Source organism: Tachypleus tridentatus, chromosome 9 (genome assembly GCF_004210375.1).
Source record: "Tachypleus tridentatus isolate NWPU-2018 chromosome 9, ASM421037v1, whole genome shotgun sequence".
Lineage (NCBI taxonomy): Eukaryota > Metazoa > Arthropoda > Merostomata > Xiphosura > Limulidae > Tachypleus > Tachypleus tridentatus.
In genome coordinates, this window is record NC_134833.1 from 159,834,500 (window position 1) to 159,851,289 (window position 16,790).

The window sequence follows — 16,790 nt, forward strand, 5'->3', positions numbered from 1 at the left end:
CATTTATCAAAATCAGCTGACATGGTTGTACAACACAATTTAAAATCCTATACTATTTTCTCCACCATTAAAGCTGTCATATACACGCTTGTGTCTGCTGTTGCTCACGCTTATGTCTGCTGTTGCTCACGCTTATGTCTGCTGTTGCTCACGCTTACTTCTACCACCAGCTGCCAGTGTATAATCCTGGCTCGCTCGCCATCTATCACGTTTTGTCAGTTAGATTCTTTAAAGTGGGTGTCTCAGATTTGTTGGCGATATATTTCAACAATAAATGGACAATACACAATTTACTTGTTTCAAAATAATATATTAGAAACATGTAAAATGTTCGTATAAAACAATTCATTTCACTCTGTGATTATTACAGTTGTATTTAGAGCTTCAAATAATTGTATCTGTTTATAAAAGTTCACAGTGTCTGGTTCAGTTACTTTATAACACCCATTGACAAGAGAAATTAATACTCTTATATCTGTGTTATTACAATACAAGCTGTGAAACTCGCTTTAGAAATCGTCCATTACAGCTAAACTGACGATTATGCAGTTTAAGTTCCTTTTGTGCATTCGCTTTCCATAAATTAACTTTCTACAAACTTTATTTCGGCCCGGCATGGCCAAGTGTGTTAAGGCGTTTGACTCATAATCCGAGGGTCACGGGTTAGAATCCCAGTCACATCAAACAGGCTCGCCCTTTCAATCGTGGGGGCGTAATAATGTGACGGTCAATCCCGTTGGTAAAAGAGTAGCCCAAGAGTTGGCGGCGGATGGTAATGACCAGCTGACTTACCTCTAGTCTTACTCTGCTAAATTAGGGACGGCTAAAGCGGAAAGCCCTCGTGTAGCTTTGCGCGAAATTCAAAACACACTAGGTATGATGGTCATTTATAATAGTTTACAGAAGATTGTTTCATATCTAGTTTTAATTACTGTTTTTTCTGTGAAGCTTTCAGTGTCTGACTTAGTTATTTTCAGTAAAACTGAGTCAATCTATCTGAATGGAGACATTATCAAATATGCAAAACAACAGCGATACCTGTTTCTGATTAACATTTAATGTTAGACTCTGGTTTTTCTGACACTCTAAGAAGTTTTCTTTTTCCCGGTCCACTTCCAACACCCTTGGAAGGAGGACTGAGGAGGGATGACCTGGAAATGCTCGCCACACTGCAGCGAGATCCTGCTGAGGGTGCTGGAACGCTAAATATTTGCGGGGTCTTGAGGGACGACGAAGTGTTTCCAGTCACATGGGTGGCTCTGTTCGTCACGAGATGCACACGTGTACGCGACGAACGCTTTCTTATCTCGAGCGTGGCCACTTCATTTTGCAGACGGCACGGGTAGCCACTTCTAAACTGTAGTTTTGTTGAATTGGCGCTGTTAGGCCTACTTTAGTCACGGATATATTGACAGGACAAATGTAACAGAGCAAACAACGAGATAACTCGACGATAGGCTAACTAATAAATTAACCCAACAATACAAAATTCTTAGCAAAGTCTTCCGGGTCTGCTGTTTAAAGAAGCACGTGCAAAGAACGCGAAACATGTCCTTATCTTTCTGATATTGTAAATATCCCCCCGCTGGTTCAGCGGTAAGTTTACGGATTTACAACGCTTAATATCAAGGATTCGGTAGAGTCGATGTGGCTTTGCTATTAGGAAAACACACATTCACTGCTGGCCAAAATCTTAGGGCCAATGAACATAAAGAAAAAATATACATTTTGCGTTGTTAGACTCAACCACTTATTTGAGTTGAGCTAAGAAAAGGGAAAAAAAAACCTTTTTTAGCATTTAATAGGGAAAATGTGAACACTATGAAATTAGCCTAAATACTAGCTGGTCAAAAGTTTAAGAACATACTGAAACGAAGCGTTAATCGGTAAACACGTAACGAAATTTGTGTTCAAGCATTAGCGTTGTCAACATCTCCCACTGACATCTCCTATGTTACCCTGGGTAAAAACATGGCAAAGGCTAAAACGTTGACAGAGTTTGAACGTGGGAGAATTGTCGAGCTGCAAAAGCAAAGTCTCTCTCTACGTCTCATCGCTGGTGAGATTGGGTGTAGTAAAACTGTTGTTGTAAATTTCTTAAAAGATCCTGAGGAGTACGGAACGAGAATCTCAAGTGGTCGGCCCAAGAAATTTCGCCGGCGTTAAGCAGGAGGATTCGACGGATTGTTCAGCAAGACACCATCCGATTGTCGAACCAGATTAAGGCCCTTACAGACGCAGATTGCAGCTTAAGAACAATAAGACGACATCTACGAGAGAAAGGCTTTAAAAACCATAGACGTCTTCAAAGGCCACGCCTCCATCCACACCACGAAACAGCTCGGTTAAACTTTGCTGAGAAGCACCAAACATGAGACGGAGAAAAGTGGACGAAGGTTTTGTTCTCTGATGAGAAAAAAAATTAACCTGAATGGTCATGATGGCTTCCAACGTTACTGGCACGATAAGGATATCCCACCGAAGACATTTTCTACACGACACAGTGGAGGAGGTTCCATCATGATCTGGGGTGCTTTCTCCTTCCATGGAACAATGGAGCTTCAGGTTATACAGGGGCGTCAAACAGCAGCTGGCAACATTGGCATGTTGGAGAAAGCATTCTTATTGACTGAAGGCCTTCGCTTGTGTGGAAATGACTGGATCTGTCAGCAGGACAAAGGAGTTTTTCATGGCGAATAACGTGATTCTTTTGGACCATCCAGCGTGCTCGCCTGAACTGAACCCGATTGAAAATGTTTGAGGGTGGATGGCAAGGGAAGTCTATAGAAATTGACGTCAATTCCAAACAGTGCATGATCTTCGTGAAGCCATCTTCACCACTTGGAATAGCATTCCAGCCGGCCTTCTGCAAACGCTTAAATCGACCATGCCAAAGTTAATGTTTGAAGTTATTCGCAATGACGGCCGTGCAACTCACTTCTGAGACCTCTTGTTGGGCATTTCCTACCCTGTTTAGGACTTCTTTTTGGTATGGTCTTAAACTTTTGACCAACTAGTATTTAGGTTAATTTCATAGTGTTCACATTTTCCCTATTAAATACTAAAACAGTTTTTTATTTTTATTTTCCTTTTCTTATTTTCATCTTTCGAAGCTCTACTCAAATAAGTGGTTGAGTCTAACAACGCAAAATGAATATTTTTCTTTATGTTCATTGGCCTTAAGATTTTGGCCGACAGTGTATTGTAAATATTTGCACAGCAGTCTTCCACAGCGTTTCAGAAGCAGCTTCAAATAATCACACACTTCAGGAAGGTCCGCTGTTTTGACAAAACAAAAGTAGACGTATTTGTCACGTTAAATATATTCATAGTCTAAACGTGACAATAATATCAAATTATCTCCTGATCTACGTTTTACAATTTAACAGTTTTCGTTGTGTCATATCATCAATAGTGAGTTAATATGCGCATTATATGAAGTTATCGGTTATCACATCTTCAACTGTGAGATGAGTTACACACCACAGTACTACCAGTTTGTGTTCTATATAACTCAACGCCCACCCATCGCGAACTCATAAACTGTAAACAAAATCTCCTCAAAGGTTATTAGTTCAACTAAATTTAACGAAAAATATCACGTAGATGAGGTTTCAGTTTTGTTTTTTTAAATCTGAAAGACATACATGAGTATATATCTGATCTAAAAGTTCCTTGTAGATTCACTTCTTTTCTTCACGGGGTTTTAACTTTCAAAGGAAAATAATTCTGTCTTTAACAGGGTAGTATTGGGTAGTTGGACTCAAGTATTGCAATAACTATGGAAAATACATTTTAAATAATTTCGACGTGTTTTGAAACAGCTGGTGAAATGGTTTTTTTTATAGAGCCTCTAAGCCTAAATCTTGTACGAAAACAGTTTCGTAGTATATTTAGTTTAATCAATCATTTCAAATCGTTAAGGATATGTGTGTACATTCTTAAGGAAAACAATATTCTAGGACTACAACTATAAAAACGAAAACAAAACGACCTCTGAACTTTACTATAATTGGTGCTAAATATTCTAAACTTTCTATACAAATGTATCCCAATGTTAAGTGCTATGAACTGTCGTTCAAGTGGTCGAAACACCACATTCTCGTTACGTCTGTCCACAAGCACACATTCTTTTATAAAAATATAAACTAAAGACTCGACTGAGCTGGTAGATAAGCAGAGCAATTCGTCAACCCTGGTGGCGAGAAGAAAATATTTTCCCCAGGCCTCGTGACGTCGTTGTTAGTAATACACTCAAGAGGTCCTCCAGTCCAGGTCTTAAGACCAAGATAAATGTGTTTGGATTCAAACCACATGTGGGCATCAGAACGTGAATTGACTATATCCGTAAATCATATATGTATGTATCAGGTTGTTCGAAAAATTATACCTGATTTAAAATAGTAACTTTAATGTGAAATAAACAACTCAAAAGTGAGAGAAGGAACCTAGTAAATCTACATACTTTTGCCAACAAGTAAGAAGATTATTTATGATACGACGATAAAATTTTGAAGTCTTAGAATTAAAAAATTATTTAAAGTCATTCTCTGTTGCTGAATCTTTTACACAGTAAAAAGTTGTCCAAACGCTTGAAGAATTGGTAGTCAGTGGACAACAGGTCTGGGCAGTAAGGAGGAGACAATGTTTTATAGCCAAACTGATCGTCTTTGAATGACTTATACTGGCATTGTTTCACGCAACTATCTACTCATTTCTTCCAGTTCTTGACAGTAAGTTTCCATAGTGATATTCAGACCCTGGTTGAGCAAGCAGTAATGGATAATATCGGCCGCATACCATCATACAGTGACCATAATCACTGTTAGTGGAACATTGGCTTTGGGAAGTGTTTTGGAGCCTTGTCGTGGTTAAGCCATCGCGCAGTTGGCTTTCTGTTGTCGTAGGAGGAATTGGTGTGTGTGTGTTTCTTCTAGCAAAGCCACATCGGGCTATCTGCTTCGTTCACCGCGGGGAAACGAACCCCTGATTTTAGGTCTTGCTTCAGATTGGGAAGACCAAGATTAAGTTACAGTCAAAATGAGGAATGAAAACCGGTTACTTCTTAGTGTATGTTAATATTAGTAAATAGTATGAAATTTAAGGTTAGGTTCATCCTATACACAAAGAACAGAAGAAAATTGAGAGTGAATTTTAATATAAAACCAAGAAACACATCAACGAAAGTTAACAACAATGATGAGTTAGATTGGTGTTTAATAATTCATTTTGGACAGAACTTACGTTACTGAAGGTGGAATGACTGTAGATTAGTACCAGTAGAAATGATTGTACATTAGTACCAGCTGAAATGACTGAAGATTAGAACCAGTTGAAATGACTGTAGATTAGTACCAGTTGAAATGACTCAAGATTAGTACCAGTTGAAATGATTGTACATTAGTACCAGCTGAAATGACTGAAGATTAGAACCAGTTGAAATGACTGAAGATTAGTACCAGTTGAAATGGCTGTAGAGTAGTACCAGTTGAAATGGCTGTAGATTAGTACCAGCTGGAATGACTGTAGATTAGTACCAGCTGGAATGACTGTTGATTAGTACCAGTTGAAATGACTGTAGATTAGTACCAGCTGGAATGACTGTAGATTAGTACCAGCTGAAATGACTGTAGATTAGTACCAGCTGGAATGACTGTAGATTAGTACCAGTTGAAATGGCTGTAGATTAGTACCAGCTGGAATGACTGAAGATTAGTACCAGTTGAAATGACTGTAGATTAGTACCAGCTGGAATGACTGAAGATTAGTACCAGCTGGAATGACTGTAGATTAGTACCAGCTGGAATGACTGTAGATTAGTACCAGCTGGAATGACTGTAGATTAGTACCAGTTGAAATGACTGTAGATTAGTACCAGCTGGAATGACTGTAGATTAGTACCAGTTGAAATGACTGTAGATTAGTACCAGCTGGAATGACTGTAGATTAGTACCAGCTGAAATGACTGTAGATTAGTACCAGCTGGAATGACTGTAGATTAGTACCAGTTGAAATGGCTGTAGATTAGTACCAGTTGAAATGACTGTAGATTAGTACCAGCTGGAATGACTGAAGATTAGTACCAGTTGAAATGACTGTAGATTAGTACCAGCTGGAATGACTGAAGATTAGTACCAGCTGGAATGACTGTAGATTAGTACCAGTTGAAATGACTGTAGATTAGTACCAGCTGGAATGACTGAAGATTAGTACCAGTTGAAATGACTGTAGATTAGTACCAGTTGAAATGACTGTAGATTAGTACCAGCTGGAATGACTGAAGATTAGTACCAGCTGGAATGACTGAAGATTAGTACCAGTTGAAATGACTGTAGATCAGTACCAGCTGGAATGACTGTAGATTAATACCAGCTGAAATGATTGTAGATTAGTACCAGTTGAAATGATTGTAGATTAGTACCAGCTGAAATGACTGAAGATTAGTACCAGTTGAAATGACTGTAGATTAGTACCAGTTGAAATGACTGTAGATTAGTACCAGCTGGAATGACTGTAGATTAGTACCAGCTGAAATGACTGTAGATTAGTACCAGCTGGAATGACTGTAGATTAGTACCAGTTGAAATGACTGTAGATTAGTACCAGCTGGAATGACTGTAGATTAGTACCAGCTGAAATGACTGTAGATTAGTACCAGCTGGAATGACTGTAGATTAGTGCCAGCTGAAATGACTGTAGATTAGTACCAGCTGGAATGACTGTAGATTAGTATTTGAATTAAGAGACTATAAATAAGTTCTATCACATCTTACACATGTAACTTCTAAGCACAATCACATATAATTGCTTTCCACGGCGGGGCCTTTAATACAAGTCATAATTACTTTAACGACTCTTTACGTAGCTTGTAAACAGGTTCTGATTTGACTTTCGTTACGACAAGAGACCCGCAGAATATATCTTGAAATTTCCAGAGGTTGATTCAGGTGTACCTTAATCAAATGTATGTTACTTTTGGTTTTATCTTGATCAGTTATGGTGTTACTGCATAAATAATCACATCTTGACATGTTAAGGTGTTACTGAAAGACGTACATCTTGACATGTTATGGTGTTACTGCAGTCATGCTCACATCTTGATATGTTAGGGCTTAGAAAATAAGTTTCATTTAATAGTGTGCGAACTATAGTTAGGCGTATTGCTACACATTTGTCAGTATTCGCTTATACCTAATTCGCGTTGAACCGTGTTAACCTTGCTATGGTGAAACTCAGAAGTGTTGATTAGTGATAAAAAACAGTGTTAAGTTTAACCGTTACTGAAAGAAAAACGTTTGTCAGTATTTGAGTGTGTGCGTTTTTCTTTTAGCAAAGCCACCTCGGACTACCTGCCGTGTCAACCGAGGGAAATCGAACACCCGTTATTATCATTGTAAATCCGTAGACTTACTGTTGTCTCATTAGGGGACATCAGTATTTGAAACCAAGCAATCAAGAAACAGTTGACACAAAATAAAACAGTATCAACTTTATTTTCTTGTAAGACAATATTTGTCAAGGTTAAACTAACCAATTAGAAACAAATAGAACGAAGAAACTTTAAGAAAATAAATTACTACATTATTTTCATCATAAACTCTGGCAAAACTCTGACGTACTTCTAGGAAAATAAACACACTGTACTTGTTTTAAGGTTTTTCTAAACCCTTAGTGTTGTTTTATAGAACCAATATTAGACAGGTTAACACTGTGATAAGTACACACAGATTCTTTGTCAGGAGAAAGTAAAAGGTAAAGTGGAGACGGAAGGAAATATTGGCTGTGGAGTCAGCATAAACCACAGCCACACTCAATGTTTCTATGAAGAACAAATGCCACCTGTTTTAACCTCTCGCATCACAATACAGTAGCATGTTTTCCGTCAGTCAGTTAGTAGACACTGAAATGACATCACATATGGAACGCTTAACGTTGCAGTTTCTACTGTCTTGACGTCAGTAAAACGTGCGCGTGTCATGAATCACGAGAAGAACTATACACACGAATAATTAATTATAATAGATCACTTATTCAGTAATAATGCCCCTACAAGCTTTCTAAGCTCTTGATGTCTTTGGAACTGAGTTAAGAGGGGGAGCTACGTTTGTCTAACATAGTTGTTAATAATAGTTTGTATGCACTGACTGGAAAAGGTGTGGGACCATGAGCCCTTCTGCCCCATGTGTTAGGCGCCTATGCTGCGGAGTTGACAAGACTTTCCAAGAAAGTACAACATGTTGAGTTTACTTTGCACGATATTATATAGTTGTTACAAATACATATTTATTTATATATCCCTCGATATGAACTATGACCTCCATCCAGTAACTTTCAAAACAACTTAATAACAAACGTCAATTAATCATAGGTCTATAAAGTATCCTAAATTTCCACCGAATCAGTTAAGCTGACCAATCATCTGACCAAAGTTATGAACAGCAAACTCTGTCTAATTAAAAAAAAAAAAAGAATGCTAAAGAGTTCACGTTGCACAACGTAAACGACCTGCTTTATTTATTTAAACGAGTATTAACCCAACTTGCTGACACCAGATCGTTTCGCCAAAGGTTTCGCCTTTATTAGAGTCGTGAAAGAAATGAACAATTAATCAGTGAACATAAGGACACAACTATGTTGTTGTTGTTAATTCTTTGTAAAATTTTCGCGTAAAACTAGGAAAATCTGTCTTGTTTATTTGTAATTCAGCAAAAAGCTACGTGATGTTCAGCCCACCACGGGTATCGAAACCTGGGTTATAGTTTTGTAAGTACGCATGCATACCGCTGTACCACTGTTGCTTAGTTTACTATTAAGCACAAAGATACACAAAGGACCATCTGTTTTTTGTTTACCACGGGTATCGAAACCTAATTTCTAGCGTTGTAAACCGCTATGCCACTGTGGGGAAGAGGGAATATTTGCACAAAGCTGTCCAAAGGGGAAACAGTAAACTCCGCTAACCTTTGACCTACTCTCAGTTGTCCGACCGAATAATGGTATTTGAACGCAATTTATTTAGTGCACCTCCGACTTTGAAGTGCAAAGTAATAACGGAACGCAAACCTGGAACCCCCCAGGAGCCGGTCATTGTACGATTATCACTAAATCATCTCTGCTTTCCCGCACAGAATATGTTAAAGGTATCACGTGCAACGTGTTGTGTTTAGTTGAGAAAAACATATGGTTTTCGATTAAAAAAGAAAAGCCTTTTGTCGACTGTAGTGGACACGGCGAAGATAGCTTTTTTTAGAATACTTTCCTATGGTAATAAAAATCGTGCAATATTTTATTGTAAAGCACTTTCAGTGAGACTCATGTTTTTAAAAGAACGCATTGTTATCTTCAATAGATAGGCTTAAAGAATAATTTAGAGATTGCTGAATGATGTTCATAGTTTATATTATTATTGTTTTTAGTAAATTTGAAAGAAATATATACCCACAAATGTTTGCAAAATAATTAATCTAAATATATCCATTTTCAAGTACACTTATTAAAACCGGACATTTCAGACCCCTGCTAGTACAGCGGTGTGTCTACGGATTTATAACGCTAAAATCAGGGGTTCGATTCCCCGCGGTGGGCTCAGCAGATAACTCGATGTAGCTTTGCTATAAGAAAACACATACGCACCGGACATTTATTTAAATACATCTCCACCAGAGGCTCAGCAAATTTTGCGTTGATCGAACCTTAAGTAATCCATTGCAAATTTTCGGTTGTTTTTTTTAAGTATCATTTTTATTCACTGTCGTTCGAGCCTTGGTTAATCCTGTAATAATATGTAGCTTTTATCGTCATAGTGTCATCTTCTTATCTCGCCAATGCTGATATCAACGGGTCTTTCGAGTTAGATTTCGATGTCATTGTAAAAGCAGAAAGACCAAGTAATAGTTTGTCTGAAACGAATCTTTTGTTCTAATGGAAACCGGGTTTCGATACCCGTGGTAGGCAGAGCACAAATAACCCATCATGTAACTTTGTGTTTAATTACAAAGAAAGACAATTATACTAATGAGTGTGTAAACGGGCTTTCGTTAATATAGTTTATGTATATCTTCAAATTACACTTTATTAAAAGAGTTTTGAAAGTCATTATGGTATGTGAACACGCTGTCTTTAAGGCGGACCGGTATGACATAGATAGCATGTCGGGCTGCGGATCGTCAGGCCTGGGGTTCAAAGAGCCGAAGAAAGCCCTTGTGGCAGGGAGAACTACAGATCACCTTCTTTCTCAGACAAGTTATTCCGAACTAATGATGGCGAACCTGAATCCTACGGAACTTTGACCCGTTGTTTAGCTCACTTGCGCATGATGTACCCTTCGGGTTCAAAATGGCCGTTTCGATGAGACGTTCGTTTATTTGTTATTTAAACAAAAGTGACAAAATGAATCATTGTTCTGTGCCAACCACGGATATCGAAACCACATATTTTAGTATTATAAGCCTTCAAACTTACCGCTATGTCCCTGTGGGTACTTTCATTGAGATGTTTCACACCACAGGTAAATAAACTCTGATGGACACCAGAAGGTAACTATCAGTTAGCTTTGTTTTAAATTAAATACAAAGCTGCACAATGAGCCATCTGTGCTTTATATATGTAAAAACGGCTCGTTTGGGTTGAGAAAATATTTTACGTAGAGGAGCGAACCTCGTTTCGACCTTTTTCGGTCATTGTCAGGTTCACAAAGAAAGAGAGAGGTAACTGACCAGAAGCTGACCACATGTTTGAAAGGGGTTGTGTAACTGAGTGTCGGAATATAGAGGGGGGTGTTAGATATTTGAATACGTAATTTTATATTATTTATTTTATTATTTTTAATATAGGTATAAAGGCGTTCCTTTATATTGGTTTATTTTGGGTTTAAGTTGTTGTATAAGTAAGGCTTCTTTAATTTTGTGTTTGTTTATGTTTGTTTCTTTATTTAGCATTTGAGTGTTTTCTATGGTTATGTTGTGTTTATTGGATTTGCAGTGTTCGAAAACGTGTGAAGATGACTTTTTGTGTTCTGTGAATCTGGTTTCCATTTTTCTACTTGTTTCTTCAATATAGAAGTCGTGGTAGTTATCACATTGTATTTTATAAATAATGTTGGTGTGGTGTTTGTCAGTGTAGTTTTTACATAGTATAGACCTCAGTTTTGTGCCTGGTTTTTGAATAAATTTGGTATTAACTGCAATGTCATATTTTGTTACTAGTTTTTGCCAAATGTTGGTTATTTTTCTGCTGATGTCGGGAATATATGTAAGTCAGCAGACGCACCGCTGTTTCACTGACGGAGGGACCGTCAGTTAAATAATTTTATGAAAGTATATAAGTTCACATAATGCCACAAATGAAAAGTATTTTTTATTCAGTCTTACGTCAGTGATTTTCAGCTGCTGTAAAACTAAATAATAATCAGTGTCAATTGTTCCGTATTCGTTCCTGTTTTAAAGCCTACAGGCTACGAAACAGTATTTTTTCAAGACAAAAACAACGACATATATCTCGAGTTTTTCTGTTAAAATTAACAACAAAACACCTCTGTAATAGTCCTCCAGTGGCACAACGCTATGTCTACGGCTTACAACGCTAGAACCCCGATTTCAATACCCATTGCGTAGCTTTGTCCTCAATCACAAACAAATAAATCACCGTAAAAACGTTGGTTTATAACCGAAAATTAAATTATCTATCTTGAATAAATGGACTGGTATGTTTAGTGACTGGTTGCTGCGACGTCCGAGATAATCTAAGTAGTCTTACTACCAAACAATAGAAGGAGGCGATTATTGATATAAAGGCGAACCAATCACGCTATTAACGTACGTACACCATTGTTTCTATTATGAATTGTCTTTGAATGCGACACTTTACCTGAGTGTGATATGAATCTTTCAACTACAAATGGACGATTGTAGCCACGTGACCGAAGAAGATCTGACCACATCGGGCTGTACTCAGCCACTGACATAACCTTTGTGAAACTGTCCTGAGGTCATTAAGGTGCTAGAGCTAACCTTATATAACCTTCCTTATAAATCGCAACCATTCGTTTTTCCTAGCCTCGCCTTACAAAGTATTGGGTTTTATTAACAAAACACTATTATTTTAAAGAAGTAAACGTATCTTATACATCAGCTCGTAAGAAAAATATTCACACTTTACAGTTCGTTATCACTTACACATACGAGAACGAGTTCTTTAGTTGGTTATCACTTACACATATGAGAACGAGTCCTGTAGTTGGTTATCACTTACACATATGAGAACGAGTCCTGTAGTTGGTTATCACTTACACATACGAGAACGAGTTCTGTAGTTGGTTATCACTTACACATACGAGAACGAGTTCTGTAGTTGGTTATCACTTACACATACGAGAACGAGTCCTGTAGTTGGTCATCACTTAGACATATGAGAACGAGTCCCGTAGTTGGTTATCACTTACACATATGAGAACGAGTCCTGTAGTTGGTTATCACTTACACATACGAGAACGAGTTCTGTAGTTGGTTATCACTTACACATATGAGAACGAGTCCTGTAGTTGGTTATCACTTACACATATGAGAACGAGTTCTGTAGTTGGTTATCACTTACACATACGAGAACGAGTTCTGTAGTTGGTTATCACTTACACATATGAGAACGAGTCCTGTAGTTGGTCATCACTTACACATACGAGAACGAGTCCTGTAGTTGGTTATCACTTACACATATGAGAACGAGTCCTGTAGTTGGTCATCACTTACACATACGAGAACGAGTTCTGTAGTTGGTCATCACTTACACATACGAGAACGAGTCCTGTAGTTGGTTATCACTTACACATATGAGAACGAGTCCTGTAGTTGGTCATCACTTACACATACGAGAACGAGTCCTGTAGTTGGTTATCACTTACACATATGAGAACGAGTCCTGTAGTTGGTCATCACTTACACATATGAGAACGAGTCCTGTAGTTGGTTATCACTTACACATACGAGAACGAGTTCTGTAGTTGGTTATCACTTACACATATGAGAACGAGTCCTGTAGTTGGTCATCACTTACACATACGAGAACGAGTTCTGTAGTTGGTTATCACTTACACATACGAGAACGAGTCCTGTAGTTGGTCATCACTTACACATATGAGAACGAGTCCTGTAGTTGGTCATCACTTACACATATGAGAACGAGTCCTGTAGTTGGTCATCACTTACACATACGAGAACAAGTCCTGTAGTTGGTCATCACTTACACATATGAGAATGAGTCCTGTAGTTGGTCATCACTTACACATATGAGAACGAGTCCTGTTGTTGGTTATCACGTACACATATGAGAACGAGTCCTGTTTCTTTGGCGCCTGTTTTTAAACCAGTTTCTAACCTGTGATAGGCTAAGTCCAGTTTTCTTGGCTAATAACCGCTTTTCACTGGGAGTAGGGTAGCAGTTCTGGTTGTAATATTCCCTCAGAATTTGTCGGGCTTTTTCTTTGAAGCAATAAACTGTTTCCTCTCCGTCCCAGATGGTTCTGGGTAGCGGATACCTACGCCTGAGGCGGTATTTGTCCACCGCTCCCAGCGGCCGGCCGCGGACCTTCTCGCTTTCTCGATAGTGGGCTACGTACCACATCCGTTGGAGTTCCGGGTGGTGATGGGGATCGTAGCTGTAACTCTCGAGAATGGTATAAAGTTCCTTGTAGTTACCTTGGTGATACGCTACCGCTGCTCGAGCACGGAAGACCGACTCATTGCAGCGTAGGAGCTCGGTGGACGGAAGTGACCAAAGAAAGCGTGCCAAACGGTCATTATCTCCAGCCTGTTGAAGAGCTTCACACACGCAAGCCACGTGATCCGGCGAAAATGTCCAGTTTTGGCTGGACAGCATCTCGGGTATTTTTTTATGGTCTACGAAAACTAGAGGGTCAAGCGAGGCGACGATGTTGCTATCACGTGCTCGGTTGTCCGTAAACACATCACCAGACGTACCTACGTTTCCTGGTAACTTTTCGCCTAAAGACGGAGGTGTAGTGGGTGGTATAATAGATAGAAGCTCGTGGCACGAGTCATCACGTTTGAGTGGATGTGAAGTCACCGTTGAAGTCATAGTGTTGCACTCGAAATCTTAGTGTCAAGTGCGGAGATCTTACGGCGAAAGCACATAGAAATCTCAGTCGTCTTGATGGTTGCATGTGATTCGTCAGTTTCTATGATCTCAAAGCGCAGGTGCGACAGTTGTGTTTTTGATCTATTTATCTTCATTGAAGAACAATGTCGCAACTCACTAAACTTCCACCCATCAGGCTACAACACAATAGAAGAAATCTGCAGACTTCTACCTGTCAGACTACAACACAACAGAATAAATATGAATACTTCTATCAATCAGACTACAACACAATAGAATAAATATACAACCTTCTACCCATAAGACTACAACAAAATAGAATAAATCTGCAAGTTTCTACCCATCAGAGTACAACACAATAGAATAAATCTGCAAGTTTCTACCCATCAGAGTACAACACAATAGAATAAATCTGAATACTTCTATTAGTCAAACTACAACACAATAGAATAAATCCACAAACTCTACCCATCAGACTGCAACACAATAGAATAAATCTGCAGGCTTATACCAATCAGACAACAACACAATAGAACAAATCTGAATACTTCTACCTATCAGACTACAACATAATAAAAGAAATCTGAAGACTTCTACACATCAGACTACAACACAATAGAATAAATTTGAGAACTTCTACCCATCAGACCTCAACACAAAAGAAGAAATCTGCAGAACTCTACACATCAGACTACAACACAATAGAAGAATTCTGCAGGATTCAACCCATCAGACTACAACACAATAGAAGAAATCTGCAGGATTCTATCCATCAGACTACAACACAATAGAAGAATTCTGCAGAACTCTACACATCAGACTACAACACAATAGAAGAATTCTGCAGGATTCTACCCATCAGACCTCAACACAATAGAAGAAATCTGCAGGACTCTACACATCAGACTACAACACAATAGAATAAATTTGAGAACTTCTACCCATCAGACCTCAACACAATAGAAGAAATCTGCAGGACTCTACACATCAGACTACAACACAATAGAATAAATTTGAGAACTTCTACCCATCAGACCTCAACACAATAGAAGAAATCTGCAGGACTCTACCCATCAGACTACAACACAATAGTAGAAATATGCAGGATTCTACACATCAGACTACAACACAATAGAAGAAATCTGCAGGAATCTACACATCAGACTACAACACAATAGAAGAAATATGCAGGATTCTACACATCAGACTACAACACAATAGTAGAAATATGCAGGAATCTACACATCAGACTACAACACAATAGAAGAAATCTACAAATCTAAATCATAATAAACATCACTTAAACAATAGTTTAAAATGTAATATGTTCTAATGAACGAATTGTTTTTCTCTTTTAGGTCTGGACCGTTATGTTCTTGCTTTCAATGCGTACACTCACGACGTATTCACGCAGACATTAGACGAGAAGAAGTTTTATGCATAGTCCGAATCTGTCTGTACTGCTTTCTCAAAACGTTACCCATAGCAACCGCTACGCAATGCATGTACTAGTCCTACTTGTACACACTTGGCTTTCTTGTTCTTAGGCCAGACATGGCCAAGTAATTAAGGCACTTGACTCATAATCTAGGGTTCGTGGGTTCGAATCCTCGTCGCACCAAACATACTCGCCCTTTCAGCCGTGGGGCATTATAATGTCACGGACAATCCACTATTCGTTCGTAAAAGAGTAGCTCAAGAGTTGGCGGTGTGTAGTGATGACTAGTTGCCTTCCCTCTAGTCTTACACTATTAAATTAGGGGTGGCTAGCGCAGATAGTCCTTCTGTAGCTTAGCGCGAAATTTCCAACACGAACCTATTACAACAGCAACTTGCAACATGGATATAGACAGGTTCTGTTCAGTAACGTGACAGAGCTGACAGATGCATTTCAACAGTTTGTGAAAGAAAACTTGAAGCTAGCTGGCATGTGAGTGATTAGCCTTAATGGGTGCTTTCCGTAGCGTATTTCACTGCTGTATTGTAACAAAATAATTTATCTGAAGTAACTGAACAAGCTCGTGTGGACTTTCGACGAAAGAAAAAGGCAATTGTTGAAAACTATGGTAACAAACAAAACTTAAGTGAAGTTAAGTAAATAAAAGTAAATTTAAAAAACTTTAAGTTATTGAAAGTAACGTTAGACCGTGTAATTGTTAGTTTAGTCTTAACAGACAATATTTTAAATTGAGTTTAACAGATACAAGGAGAATAATTAGTCTAAGGTAACTAAACCTACCTGTGTGGACTTTATCGAAAGCCAGGTAGTTATTTCAAGTTCAGGATACAACTGCGGTTACCAATGGAGTAGCGTGAGTGAATTATTCACTGATACTATTGTGATAAGAGTAGGGAAAAATAAGTTGACTCGTTAGTTGGATTCCAAAGTAATTGAATCAGTCTGTGTTAAGTTTTGACAAGAGGATTATTTAGGGTTTGGTTTGTTTTGAATTTCGCGCAAAGCTACACGAGAGCTATCTGCGCTAGCCGTCCCTAATTTAGCAGTGCAATACTAGAAGGAAGACAGCTAGTCATCACCACCCACTGCCAACTCTTCGGCTACTCTTTTGCCAACGAATAGTGTTATTTACCGTCACATTATAACGCCCCACGGCTGAAAGGGCGAGAATTCAGTTTACTTATTTATGTGTGGCCATTTTCATATATTTTTTGTGATGGTT

At 38.5% G+C, this 16,790-nt stretch overlaps 1 pseudogene; it reads right to left on the reverse strand.

Moving 5' to 3' along the window:
• Positions 1–13,305: 13,305 nt before the first annotated feature.
• LOC143227286 (homeobox protein six1b pseudogene) lies at positions 13,306–14,078 on the reverse strand (annotated as a pseudogene).
• Between the last annotated feature and the right edge of the window lie 2,712 nt (positions 14,079–16,790).